The sequence below is a fragment of the Ovis canadensis genome, chromosome 10 (genome assembly GCF_042477335.2).
Source record: "Ovis canadensis isolate MfBH-ARS-UI-01 breed Bighorn chromosome 10, ARS-UI_OviCan_v2, whole genome shotgun sequence".
NCBI lineage: Eukaryota > Metazoa > Chordata > Mammalia > Artiodactyla > Bovidae > Ovis > Ovis canadensis.
Genome location: NC_091254.1, coordinates 90,166,261 through 90,180,897, shown reverse-complemented (window position 1 = coordinate 90,180,897; position 14,637 = coordinate 90,166,261). Strand labels below are relative to the sequence as shown.

At 42.3% G+C, this 14,637-nt stretch overlaps 1 pseudogene; it reads left to right on the top strand.

Annotated features, from left to right (window-relative positions):
- The first annotated feature begins 209 nt into the window (after positions 1-209).
- On the top strand, positions 210-11,270 carry LOC138446800 (asparagine synthetase [glutamine-hydrolyzing] pseudogene; annotated as a pseudogene).
- The last annotated feature ends 3,367 nt before the right edge of the window (positions 11,271-14,637 follow it).

Sequence of the window (14,637 nt, the reverse complement as noted above, 5' to 3'; positions counted from 1 at the left end):
TGGCTGCAGACTCACAGACGTGGGAGTTGTCTGGAGCAGTTGCTTCTCGCTCAGCTCTCTGTGAGAACCTTCTTCTAATTCCTATCTGGCAGTTAGCCAGGCTTGGCTTCTCACATGTCACGGCTCCTCCAACCTGTCCCAAGTTGTCTACCAATGCTTCAGGCAGACTCGTGTAATCACTCTTTCTCTGACAGTACCTACAGCCACCGATGAAGGTGAGTATGTACTATGGGAAGGGAAAATCCCAGAATCTTCAGGCAATACTTCTAGCTCTGAACTGACACTAATTCCTAGAGACACAAAGTGCTATTGTGTTCCCTCGTAAAAGAAGTCTTATGGAAGTGTACTTCCTTGACTGAACCTATACTGGTACACCAGTGAGAAGGTGAGAAGTCGTGCATAACTCTGTTGAGTGAAGAAGGGGTGGACTGTGGCAGAGACTGCTAGTTGTCGCCTAATATCCATCTTTCTATTGCTTCTTTAGTCAAAGAACTCTCACGGTTTTAGCTGGACACATGGCCTTCGGGTAAGAACTACATTTGCCAACCTCCATCACAGAAACAGGTCTCCCAGGTGGCTCAGCGGTAAAGAATCTGCCTGCCAATGCAGGACACACAGGTTCCTTCCTCCTAGGTGAGGAAGATCCCCTCGAGTAGGAAATGGCACCCACTCCAGTATTCTTCCCTGGGAAATCCCATGGACAGAGGAGCCTAGCAGGCTACAGGCCATGAGGCCACAAAGAGTTGAATGTGACTTAGCCAAGCAACAACAATCACAGCAAGAGTGGCTAGCTTACTAAGTTTTGGCCAAGGGGATGTAAGCAGAAGGGGTGTGGGCAACCTCTGGGTTGTGTCCCTAAAGGGAAGTGACATGCCTTCCACTCTCCCTTCCCCTCTTCCCAGTTTGCCAGACAGTGGGCATAAGGTGGGGGTGAACCTGTCCTCTTAAATGCTAAGAAGGAAGCCAGGTGTTGAGGAAGACAAAACTATATCCAGGGAGCTCCCTAGGTACTGACCCTGGAGCTGCCATGTCAGCCCTGGAATGTTTGCTCAGATTTTTATGCAAAGAAGAAAAACACTGTATCGTATGTAAGTTACTGCATTTTGTTTTGCCTTTGTTACAGTAGACAAGCGTGCACCCTAACCAATAGAACACAACTCTTATGTCCTGGCCCTCTCCATTTAAAATTATAGAGTGTACTCAACAACAAAAATAAAAATAAAAAAGTGAAATACAAGACCTAAGTAGACATTTATGCAGAAAAGACATACAGATGGCCAATAGGCACATGAAAAGATGCTCATCACTGATACTTAGTAGAGAAATGCAAATAAAACTACAATGAGATATACCGGTCAGAATGGCCACTGTCAAAAAGCAAGTAGTAAATGCTGGAGAGGGTATGAAGAAAAGGGAAGCCCCCACCCACCACACACACTGTTGCTAGAATATAAATTGGTGCAGCCAGTATGGAGAACAGTATGGAGGTTCCTTAAAAAACTAAAAATATAGCCACCATGTGATCCAGCAGTGCCACTTTTGGGTATATATTCAAAGGAAATGAAAACAGAAAATTGAAGAGATATCTGCACTCCCATGTTCCTTGATGCATTATTCACAACAGCCAAGATGCAGAAACAACCTAAGTGTCTATCAACAAAGGAATGGATAAAGATACGGTATATAAACAGAAATAACCCCACACAGAGATGGACAAGTACAACGTGGTGTCACTTTTATGTGGAGTCTAAAAAATAAGAAAAAATTTCAAAGTCATAGAAACAGAGCAGAAAAGTATTTGCCAGGGGAAGAGAATGGTAACAGGGTGCAAACTTTCACCAATAAGATGACAATCTAATGTAAAACGTGGTGATTGTAGCTGATAACATTTTGTAATTGAAACTTGCTAAACGAGTAGAATTTAATTGTTCTTACCACACAAAAAAGTTATATATATGTATATATATGTATATATATATATATATGAGGTAATAGATGTGTTAATTACCTAAATGGGCAGAAATCCTTTCACAATATATGTGAAAGTGAAAGTGTTAGTCACACAGTCGTGTCTGACTCTTTGCAACCCCACAGGCTCCTCTGTCCATGGGATTCTCCAGGTAAGAATACTGGAGTGTTACCATTTCATTCTCCAGGGGATCTTCTTGACTCAGGGATCAAATTTCACCACCCAGATGACCTTCAATCCTTAGGCTAAAGGACAAATAAATTCTCAAACTTTTAGAAACTTTTAGAAACTCTTATACTTGCTTGGCCTCAACTGTTTTGTTGACCTTTTGTCTTAATGAAATCAGTCCCATAGACAGGACTGACTCTGAACCTAGGGCATCTTATCTACCTAGGGATATTGCCCCAATTATAGACTCTGCCTTATTATATATAGGCTGATACAGCCAAATATTGCAAATGACTCATGTGATACTCAGTGTTGAAATTTTTTTAAATTAAAGTATATTCAACATAAAATTAACCATGTTAACCATTTTAAGTGGACAGTTCAGTGGCATTAAGTACAATGACTCTGTACAACCATTACCACCTTCCATCTCTAGAATATCTTTCATTTTGAAAAACTGAAACTTAAAAACCAATTAAAAACCAATTCCTCACCTCCCCCTCCCCCACCAGCCCCTAGCACCCCCCATTCTACTCTGTCCCTATGAATTTGACTACATATCTTGTGTAAGTGGAATCAATACACAGTTGTATCAACCAGATACGAGTAGCTTTTCCAAAATATCCTTCAGAACAACACTATTCACTCTTTAAAACTGAGGCTTCATCTTCTGAAAGAGACATCCAAAAAAGATTGCCCTTGATGGCAATGGAAAGAACGTTACAGGCACTATCAATAACTAACATAGCAGTTAAACCCTGCAGCCTCTACCCTTTCATCTTTGTTTCTTAAGTAAAGAGAAATCAGCCCCTCTTGAATCAAGAAGACTCTTCCTGCCAGAGACCTCAACCTGAGAGTTCTTAGGAATCTCCCAGAAGCAGAAAACAGCCTATCAACAAACGAATCACCATGTGAAAGAGATAGCCCCAGACATGAACAGTTAGGGAACTGGTGCTATACACCGTCACACTTCAATCTGTATGCAAGTTTCCTTAATTTTCCTAAATATTTTCCTTCACCTTTGTTGGCTTAAGGTTCTGAATTGTTGGCAAACAACTCATTATCTGTAAGCAATGGTTAGCTAAAGCCAGATAGAACCAGCTTAAGAAAATCAATTGTTAAACTGTCAGGAATCTTGCCAGACTGATGATAAATTCCTGGTAGCCTGAAATCAGCCTGTGGAAATATTAACACAATGGAAATCAGAAAACACTACAAATCATGGCCCCAGTCACTCCCACTCTCCCAGAGAATCTCCTGTTAAACATTTACTAACACACCACTGCCTCAGTTCAGTTCAGTTACTTAGTTGTGTCCAACTCTTTTTGACCCCATGGACTGCAGCACGCCAGGGTTCCCTGTCCATCACCAACTCCCAGAGCTTACTCAAACTCATGTCCATTGAGTTGGTGATGCCATCCAACCATCTCATCCTCTGTCGTCCTTTTCTCCTCCTGCCCTCAGTCTTTCCCAGAATCAGGGTCTTTTCAAGTGAGTCAGCTTTCCGCATCAGGTGGCCAAAGTATGGGAGTTTCAGCTTCAACATCAGTCCCTCCATTGAACACCCAGGACTGATCTCCTTTAGGATAGACTGGTTGGATCTCCTGGCAGTCCAAGGGACTCTCAAGAGTCTTCTCCAACACCACAGTTTAAAAGCATCAATTCTTCAGTGCTCAGCTTTCTTTATAGTCCAACTCTCACATCCATACAGGACTACTGGAAAAACCATAGCTTTGACTAGATGGACCTTTGTTGGCAAAGTAATGTCTCTGCTTATTAATATGCTGTCTAGGTTGGTCATAACTTTCCTTCCAAGGAGTAAGCGTCTTTTAATTTCATGGCTGCAGTCACCATCTGCAGTGATTTTGGAGCCCAAAAAACCCTTATCATATTGTACTGCTGCTGCTGTTAGGTCGCTTCAGTCGTGTCCGACTCTGTGCGACCTCGTAGATGGCAGCCCACCAGGCTCCCCTGTCCCTGGGATTCTCCAGGCTAGAACACAGTGGGTTGCCATTGCCTTCTCCAGTCATATTATTATAATAGAAAGGGAGACTCCTGAATCCACTTGTGGACCTTTAAGAGGTGCTAGTCTTAATAACTAAAATTTCATGGTAGTTTAGTTGCTAAGTCATGTCCTACTCTTTGCAACCCAATAGACTGTAGCCCACCAGCTCCTCTGTCCATGGAATTACCCAGGCAAGAATACTGGAGTAAGTTGCCATTTCCTTCTCCAGGGGATCTTCCTGACCCAGGGATCAAACCCAAGTCTCCTGAATTGGCAGAAGGATTCTTTATTGCTGAGCCATCAGGGAAGGCTCAAACTTTCACAGTAATGGGGTTTTCACAAAGCAGCAGCTTGTGGGTCAGATTTCTGTTTTTCAGTGTGATCTAGCTATCGTCTATCTGTATGTTGGGCCTCTCTCACTTCTCAACTTTTTCACTTTCTTTTCAAATCTTCTCATTTCTCCTTATTCCTCCTTAATATTTGTTTTTTCTCAGAACTCAATAAAGATTGGAAAAGAAGAATGTGAAATGTGATCAAGGTTCAGTGTGTAACATTTTCTTCATTCACATCAAGTTCTCAATAACTCCTGTCTTAAATAAAGGATGGAGAACTGGGGAAATTTTGTGATCCAGAATACACAGTAAAGTTTGTTCTCATGTATTTGTTGCTGTTCAGTCACTGAGTCATGTCTGACTCTTTGCCACCCCATGGACTACAGCACGCCAGGCTTTCTTGTCCTTATTATCTCCCAGAGTTTGCTCAAACTCATGTCCATTGAGTATGTCGCCCCCTTCTCCTCATGCCCTCAATCTTTCCAAACATCAGGGTCTTTTTCAATGAGTTGGTTCTTCACATCAGGTGGCCAAAGTATTGGAGCTTCAGCTTCAGTATTAGTCCTTCCAATGAATACTCAGGTTTGATTTCCTTTAGGATTGCCTGGTTTGATCTCCCTGATGTCCAAGGGACTCTCAAGACTCTTCTCCAACACCACAGTTCGAAAGCATCAATTCTTTGGCACTCAGCTTTCTTTATGGTCCAACTGTCACATCTGTACATGACTACTGGAAAAACCATAGCTATTCAGGCCTTTGTTGGCAAAGTGGTATCTCTGTTTTTTAATACACTCCCTAGGTTTGTCATAGCTTTTCTTCCAAAGACCAAGCATCTTTGAATTTCATGGCTGCAGTCACAGTGATTTTGGAGCCCAAGAAAATAAAGTCTCTCACTGATTCCATTTTTTTCCCATCTATTTGTCATGAAGTGATAGGATCAGATGCCATGATCTTAGTTTTTTGAATGTTGAGTTTTAAGCCAGCTTTTTTACTCTCCTCTTTCACCTTCATCAAGAAGCTCTTTAGTTTCTCTTTACTTTCTGCCATTAGGGTGTGTCATCTGCATATCTGAGGTTACTGACATTTCTCCTGGCAATCTTGATCCCAGCTTGAGATTCATCCAGTCTGGCAATTCGCATGATGTACTCTGCATAGTAGTTAAATAAGCAGGATGATAATATACAGCCTTGACGTACTCCTTTCCCAATTTTGAACCAGTCTCTTGTTCCATGTCCAGTTCTGTTGCTTCTTGACCTGCATACACATTTCTCACAAGGCAGGTAAGGTGGTCTGGTATTCCCATCTCTTTAAGAATTATCCACAGTTGTTGTGATCCACCAAGTCAAAGGCTTTAGTGTAGTCAATGAAGCAGAAATAGATGTTTTTCTGGAATTCCCTTGCTTTTTCTGTGATCCAAAGATTTTTCTATGACCCAATGGATCATGAGATTTGTTCTCATGAACAAATAATAAAAAATAAAATAAAATTTTAAATAAATGAAGTAAGAAACAGATGGTGTATATTCAGGGGTTCTCTCTCCTTTACACACCTTAGGAGACTGGCGCATCACTTAAGCTTAACCCTGAGCTCTTTTGTTTTATATCTAGCTCATGATTTCTCTGCTATGAATTCAGTCACTGGCACTGGACCAAAGGGGTTTCCCTGATAGCTCGGCTGGTAAAGAATCCGCCTCCAATGCAGGAGACCCTGGTTTGATTCCTGGTTGGGAAGATCTGCTGGAGAAAGGATAGGCTACCCAATCCTGTATTCTTGGGCTTCCCTTGTGGCTCAGCTGGTAAAGAATCTGCCCGAAATGCAGGAGGTTTGATCCCTGGGTTGGGAAGATCTCCTGGAAAAGGGAAAGGCTACCCACTCCAGTATTCTGGCCTGGAGAATTCCGTGGACTATATAGTCCATGGGGTTGCAAAGAGTCAGACACAACTGAATGACTTCACTCGCTGAACCAAAGCTGACAAGTGACTCAAGGTGGAGAACACTTACTTCCCATGAAAATTTTGGCTGAAAACTAGCTCTTAATTCCTTTTATTCCTTGTTTGGCTCCAAAGCAGAATATTTCTCAGTGGAGGTAGATGGGAAATGCAGACCATTTCTCAATCTCGCCTGCAGAAGGCAGGTATCACTGCTTGTCAGCACAAGCCTGCACAACTCAGCACCAGCCTAGGCATTTAATTTCTGTCATTAAAAACTAACATTCCCACAACTGGGAATGATCCCAATTGTCCGTTTCTAGGCACAAGTTGCCCTTACTCTAAGCATGTAAATGTATCAATCTGCTGGATTTAAATTACAATAGAAACCCTTTTTTCATGTCTAGGTTATAAAGAGATGGACATTTTTTTTTCTTAAACTTATATTTTCATTTTTTTACACTGAAATAACTCATCTATTTGGAATATATTTTAATGAAAATTAAAGGGAATGTAGGGCTTCCCAGGTGGCTCAGTGGTAAAGAATCTACCTGCCAATACAGGAGATGCAAGAGACATAGGTTCGATTTCTGGGTCAGGAAGAACCCCTGAAGTAGGAAATGGCAACCCACTCCAGTATATTACCTGAAAACTTCCATGGACAGAGGAGTCTGGTGGACTACAGTCCATGAGGTTGCAAAGGATCAGACACAAACGTATAAAGGGAATGCAAATCCAAATACATATGTTTCCAAATGGCTCTCCAGTCATGTTAACACCATTTTCAACTTTTTAAGTTAATCTCTTTCCTCAATGATACAAGATGCTACCTTTGTCAAATGCTAAATTTCCATAGGTACTTGGAACTATTTCCACTGGTTTATCTATCTAGCCAGGTATCAACACCACACTGTTTGAATTATAGGGTCTTTATAGTATTTTTTAATATGGAGTAAAGGCAGCCCCCTCTCATTGCTCTTCCTTTTGAAGACTTAAAGGTGTATGAGTGTGTGTGTGGGTGCATGCTAAGTTACTTCAGTTCTGTCTGACTCTTTGCAACCCTATGGACAGTCGCTCCATCAGGCTCCTTTGTCCATGGGATTCTCCAGGCAAGAATACTAGAGTGGGTTACCATGCCCTCCTCCAAGGGATCTTCCCATCCCAGGGATCGAACCTGTGTCTCCTGCGACTCCTGCACTGCAGGCAGATTCTTTACCACTGAGCCACCAGGGAAGCCCCTTTCATAGGTACTCCTAAGCAGGAATGATACTAATAAATTCCTTATTTATTTTTCCATTTGAAATTTAGGATCCAGTGCTGGGAAAATTTTTGCTAGTATCTTTTTGGGGAATTACGCTAAATTTATATACTGACCTCAGGAGGTTTGACCACTTATGATGTTAAATGGTTCTATCTAAGAACAAGGAATGTGTTTTTTATTTTTGTTGAACCCTGCTTTTGTGATCATTCAAGACTGCTTCAAAACCTTCCTCATATAGCATTTGTGCATAATCTTTCAAAGCACAGTGACCCCGTTCTGTGTGACTAGGTCGGTTGACTATGATGAATCATATCAGCAACTCGTCTCTATGAGGACAGGTGAGGAAGTGGACTGACAGAAAGGGCAACAGAAGAACAAACATCTTCTATGTCCTACTTTCCCTGATCTTAGTTCCATGAACACCCCTGAAGATCTGCGTATGCGTATATCGCTGGCTATACGATTATGCAGCACTCACTCAAACGCTGTCTTTAGTAAGCTTTACTGGACAATGTGGCTGAGCACAAAGCACAACGGGAAATAGAGGAGAGTGAATTTTTGGATCTAGTGTATAAGAGCTTTGGAGTTGGACCATTTTATACTCCATTCAGAGACTTCTAAAGAATACCTCTTCTGCCCAATGAGCTGATTCCAGCAAGAATCAAAGGAGGAATACCAAGCATCAGGAAAGTGGTTTCCCAAAGGTGAAAGCAGGACTTCTCTGACATTGTCAGCTGTCTCTCTGTGAGAGATAGCTGAACTCCAGGGTAACTCCAGGCCTGCTTTAAAACCTAACAGCATAACAGAGTATATAAAATAAGGAAATATAGGAGGAAAGGAAAAACTCAATTTCTTTCCTCAAACCCTTCCAGCTCCTCTTTAGCTCAGAGAACAAAGGGGCTTATTTTGTAGGACCAAAAGCAATCTTGTGTTAGTGTGTTCAGCCCTCTCTTTGTTGGCACCATCATCTTAGCTGCCATGGGTCCCTTGAGTGTCCCACGGGTTGGCAAAACAAAAGGCCTCCTCTTCCATAAGGTTTCCCTTGCTTTGAATCTTTCCTAAAAGCCTTATTCCATCTTAAAATGTACCAGAACATCCATAAAATGGGGAACTCTGTACCTGTACAAAGGAATGAAGAGGACTCCCTGGTGGTCCAGTGGTTAAGAATTTGCCTGCCAGTACAGGGCACATGCGTTTGGTCCTAGCTGGGGAAGATTCCACATGCTGTGGGGCAACAAAGCCCATGCACCACAGCTACTCTAGGCGCCCCAGAGCCTGTGCTCCACAACAAGAGAAGCCACTGCAATGAGAGGCCCACACACCACAATGAAGAGCAGGCCTCACCCGGTACAAGAGAAAGCGTGCGCACAGCAACAAAGACCCGACACAGCCAAAATTAAAGAAATAAAATTGTTTCAGAAAATCTCTATATACAACAGGGAAACAATTGCCAGGATGTATCGCTGAGAGGGAAAAATCCAGGTAGATAAACTGTGCACAATTTGTCAGCATTTATCTAAGAAAAACAACTGCAGATATAGATACAAGCATGTGTGCACGCTCAGTCATGTCCGACTCTTTGCAACCCCATGGACTAGCCCGCCAGGCTCCCCTGTCCATGGGATTTTCCAGGCAAGAATCCTGGAGTGGGTTGCCACTTCCTGCTCCAGGGGATCTTCCCGATCCAGGGATCAAACCCGAGTAGCCTACACTGGTAGGCAGATTCTTTACCACTGAGCCACCTGGGAAGCCCAGATACACATACACAGATAACATTTATATGAAAAACAAACAATAGAGATGGTCCACCACCCTGCCCCTGCTCCTGCCAGCCTGCTTGGCACATGCCTGGAGATCCTGTAGGTCCACTGCACCACGTGTGGCATTCGGACTCTCTTTGGTTGTGATGACTATTCCTCTGGTCAGTGTCTGACCGATAGGAAAATTGCACACGAAGGTCCAGATGCATTTCATCCTTAGAATGTCAATGGCTATACCAGCTGCTTCTTTGGATTTCACTGGTTGGCAGTAGTTGAGCAACTGTTTGGAAAGCAGCTAATCTGAGCAATGAAATATCCTTAATTGTAGGTTTATTACGACGGTGAGATCTTTCACCACAAGGAAATAAAATACCATTTTAAATTTGATCACCGGACCAAAGCAGATAGTGAGATAATCCTTTATCTTTATGGCAAAGGAGGAATTGAGCAGACAATTTGTATGTTAAATGGGTTGTACACATTTATTTTTTTGGATACTACCAATAAGAAAGTGTTGCTAGGCAGAGAGACACCTGTGCAGTCAGATCTTTCTTTACGGCCACAACAGAAGATGGATTTGGGGCTGTGTGTTCAGAAGCTAAAGGTCTTGCTAGTTTGAAGCACTCCACAACTCCTTTTTCAAAGTGGAGCCTTTTTTCCCAGCACACAATACAGTTTTGGATTTAAAGCCAAATGGCAAAGTTGCATCAGTAGAGATGAACTTCAGCCTGCCCTCTATAACAGCGTGGAGAGACTGTTATCAGATTTTGAAATAGAAATTATGAAGAGAGGTGAGGTGAACTGGAGACAGCGAGTGTGGACAACTCTTTCAAGGACTTTCGCAATAAAGGAGAGTGAGAAACAGAATAGAAATATTACAACATATATGGATATGCATATACTATGAATGATCCAGAAGACAGGGGAAAACTGATAATGCAAGAGACAGGAAACAGTGCTGACAACTGAAACTCAAACAGCGTATACCTGCTATGATTCCACTGGAATACAGTAACTAATGCTTGTCTAGGGAAATGAATTTATTCACGTTATTTTTTTCTGCTTCATATACAGGCGTACTTCTGGATCCTTTGTGACAACGCTAAGAAACATCTGATGACAGAAGGACTAGATGCTTTTAATCAGGAGACTTGGATCCCAGATTCTCTGCTGCTGCCACCCTGCTGCAGCAGCTAAAAGGTGCCCAGTAGAGTATGCTCCAGACGGCAACTTGCCTGGAAGACAGCCTCAATTTACTGGCTGCTAAAAGGTGGCAAATCATACGGGAGGAAATATCATGAAGTCCTTTTTAACTCTGAGAAAGGCATGCAGATCCTGGACAAAGTACTGTTTTACTTGGAAACTTATGACATTACAGCAGTCCATGCTTCTATAGACATGAACTGAGATACTGAACTTCCAAGTACCTTTGGAAGAGCACAGATGCCATGGTGATCTTCTCTGGAGAAGGTTCAGACACACTTACATAGGGATACGTATATTTTCAAAAAAAAATTCTGCGAAAGAAAGCCAAGAAACAGAGTAACAGATGTCTGAAGGAACTCTGTTTGTCTGATGTTCTACACACAGATCAAACTACTGCTGCCCACTTGCCTTGAGCTGAAGATCCCATTCCTGGATCATTGATTTCCTTCCTATCACTTGTCTCTGCTGTCAGAAAGGAGAATACCAAAGAACAGGATAGGAAATATTTCCTGAGAGGGATATTTAAGGACTCTAGCCTGATATATATAGAGATTCCCTGGTAACCAAAATCAGCCTTCAGCAATAGGATATCCTTGGTGAAGAATTTCTGGTTTGGGGGCTTCCCTGGTGGTTCACTGGTTATGAATCTTCACGCCAATATGGGGAACAGTTTTGAGCCCTGCTCCGGGGAGATCCCGCAAGCCTAGGAGCAACTAAGCCCATGCGTTGCAACTGCTGAGCCCATGTGCTGCAATTACTGAAACCCATGCACCTAGAGCCTCTGCTCTGCAGCCAGAGAAGCAACTACCACGAGAAGCCCGAGCACCACAATGAAGAGTAGCTCCTGCTCGCTGCAACTAGAGAAAGCCCGTGTACAGCAACGAAGACCCACTACAACTAAAAAAATAAATAAAATCTTTTTTAAAAAAAAGAGAGAGAGAGAATTTCTGGTTTAGGTTTTTACAAAAATACACTGAACATGAGGTTGATGATGCAGTGGATGGCTACTGCAGGACAAATGTGTCCCTTCAGTCCTCCTAAGACTAAAGACAGCCATTGCTACCCTCAGATCATTGGATGCCACTACCCAGGCCAGCCTGAGAGGCTGATCAATTCCTGGATGCCAAAGCAGATCAATGCCACTGATCTTTCTGCCCCTACCTTGACCTATTCACAAGTCAGCTGACAAAGCTCAGGTGCTCTCTAAAATGTAGAAAATTCTGAAAGAGATGGGAATACCAGACCACCTAACATGCCTCTTGAGAAACCTGTATGCAGGTCAGGAAGCAACAGTTAGAACTGGACATGGAACAACAGACTGGTTCCAAATAGGAAAAGGAGTACGTCAAGGCTGTATATTGTCACCCTGCTTATTTAACTTATATGCAGAGTAGATCACGAGAAATGCTGGGCTGGAAGAAGCACAAGCTGGAATCGAGATTTCTGGGAGAAATATCAATAACCTCAGATATGGAGATGACACCAGCCTTATGGCAGAAAGTAAAGAAGAAATAAGAACCTCTTGATCAAAGTGAAAGGAGAGTGAAAAAGTTGGCTTAAGGCTCAACATTCAGAAAACCAGGATCACGGCATCCAGTCCCATCACTTCATGGCAAATAGATGGGGAAACAGTGGAAACAGTGGCAGACTTTATTTTTCTAGGCTCCAAAATCACTGTGGATGGTGACTGCAGCCATGAGATTAAAAGACGCTTACTCCTTGGAAGGAAAGTTATGACCAACCTAGACAGCATAGTAAAAAGCAGAGATATTACTTTGCCAACAAAGGTCCATCTAGTCAAGGCTATGGTTTTTCCAGTAGTCCTGTATGGATGTAAGAATTGTACTATAAAGGAAGCTGAGTGCCAAAGAATTGATGCTTTTGAACTGTGGTGCTGGAGAAGACTCTTGAGAGTCCCTTGGACAGCAAGGAGATCCAACCAGTCCATCCTAAAGGAGATCTGTCCTGGGTGTTCATTGGAGGGACTGTTGTTGAAGCTGAAACTCCCATACTTTGGCCACCTGATGCGGAAAGCTGACTCACTTGAAAAGACCCTGATTCTGGGAAAGACTGAGGGCAGGAGGAGAAGAGGACGACAGAGGATGAGATGGTTGGAGGGCATCACCGACACAATGGACATGGGTTTGGGTGGACTCCAGGAGTTGGTGATGGACAGAGAGGCCTGGCGTGCTGCCGTTCAGGGGGTTGCAAAGAGTCGGACACGACTGAGCGCCTGAGCTGAACTGAGGCTGCAGACTGTAAGTGTTTCTTCTGCTTGTGAAGGGTAGTGGGGCTGGGGGCGGGGTGAAGGAGTAATAGTGAGGGCCAACCTCCCAGACTTACTTGGACATAAAAAAAAAATGAAAGTCTGAGACTTCCCTGGTGCTCCAGCAGCTAAGACTTTGCGCTGCCAATGCAGGGGTCAGGGTTTGATCCCTTGTTGGAGAACTAGATCCCACATGGCACAACTAAAATCAAAGATCCCATGTGCTGCAGTTAAGACCTGGCATAGCCAAGTAAATAAATATTTTAAAAAATGAAAGTCTCACATCTTAAAAAAAAAAGAAAGAAAAATTCAGAAGAAATGGTTACCAGCGGTGTGGAAGAAGAATTAGGATGGAGGAAACAGAGACAGAAACCAGACACATTTTGCATACTTGACTCTGAAACTATGTAAATATTCTACATAGATCTAAAACAAAATCAAATTTTAGGTATCTCTAAGCATCCAAAACAAAATGGAGCAAGTAAAATCAGTTAGTGTCCTCTTAGCTCCTAAATCCAATGCCCTGCTTCAGAGCACATTCAACTTCATTTGCCTTTGACATTGCTGACTGTTGACCCATTATTAAAATTCTCTTCCTTTTTGGCTTCTCTGAGACCAGTCTTTTCTGGTTCACCATTTAAGTCAAGTCTCTGATTTCGCATCTCAGTATCCCTTACTAGGCCGTCTTCCTACCTGTCCTTTTAACACAGGTAGTTCCCATTCCTCATTTACTCTTTTTAATCTACTGCCCACTCTCAGCAGTGAAACGATACACTCCCTTGGCTTCTATGAGACACATTCACCTCAATATGTGATTATGAGAAAAGAAATTTAAGATCAATATGAGTTGAACTGCTATAGGGAAATACTGTCACAGGAGATTCAGTTTCTTCAAGTAAGTTGTTTCACACATCTATTAAATTCCTGTGTGTTGCTCAAAACCCACCTCCCTCAGTTATTACTTCCTCTGTGAAGCCTTCTTAAGATTTCTCTGGCCAAAATTAATTATTACTTCCTCTTCACTCTGATAACACAAAATCTCTCTTATAATATTTATATATTTCTGGGTATGTGTTCTGCACTGCCTAGACTATAAACTTTTGAAAGCAGTGAGACTGGGTATATGGTGCTAAGAAAGTAGGGGTGGGGGGAAAGAAGACTAAAAAAGAAAAAGAGAGAACAGAGTTGAGCCCACAAGGAATTAAAGGTAAAGTCAGTAATTGTCTTTCCCAAGAGTAATATACAGGATAGTAGAATCTCCAGTGGAGACACCAATTTAAAAGTGAGTTATATACTGAAGATTCATGAAATTCAAGGAATCTAAGACTGAGATTGGCTAATCACTGACCAACTGATGGAAGTTTTATTGATAAAACAAAAGGAGGAAAAAAAAGATTCATGAAATTCAAGGAATCTAAGACTGAGATTAGCTAATTTCTGACAAACTGACAAGTTTTATTGATAAAACAAAGGAGAAAAATCCATACTTCACCAGTTAGCACAGACACCAAAATAGAAGTGGGTAGGCAAAAACAAGAGAAGTCACAAAGCTGCATAATATAGCATTTGTGAAGGAGGAAGCAGATAGAAGAAAAGGCATCTTATAGCCTGAGAAAACAGAAGCAGCAAAAATCAGCCAGAGGACAGAATAAAGAAAGACTCACAATGAGCAAAACTGCAGGGAGTAGAGTCCGAACTGACCAGAACAGGGATGTGAGGGCAAAAGTCAAAGACGGTTCAGA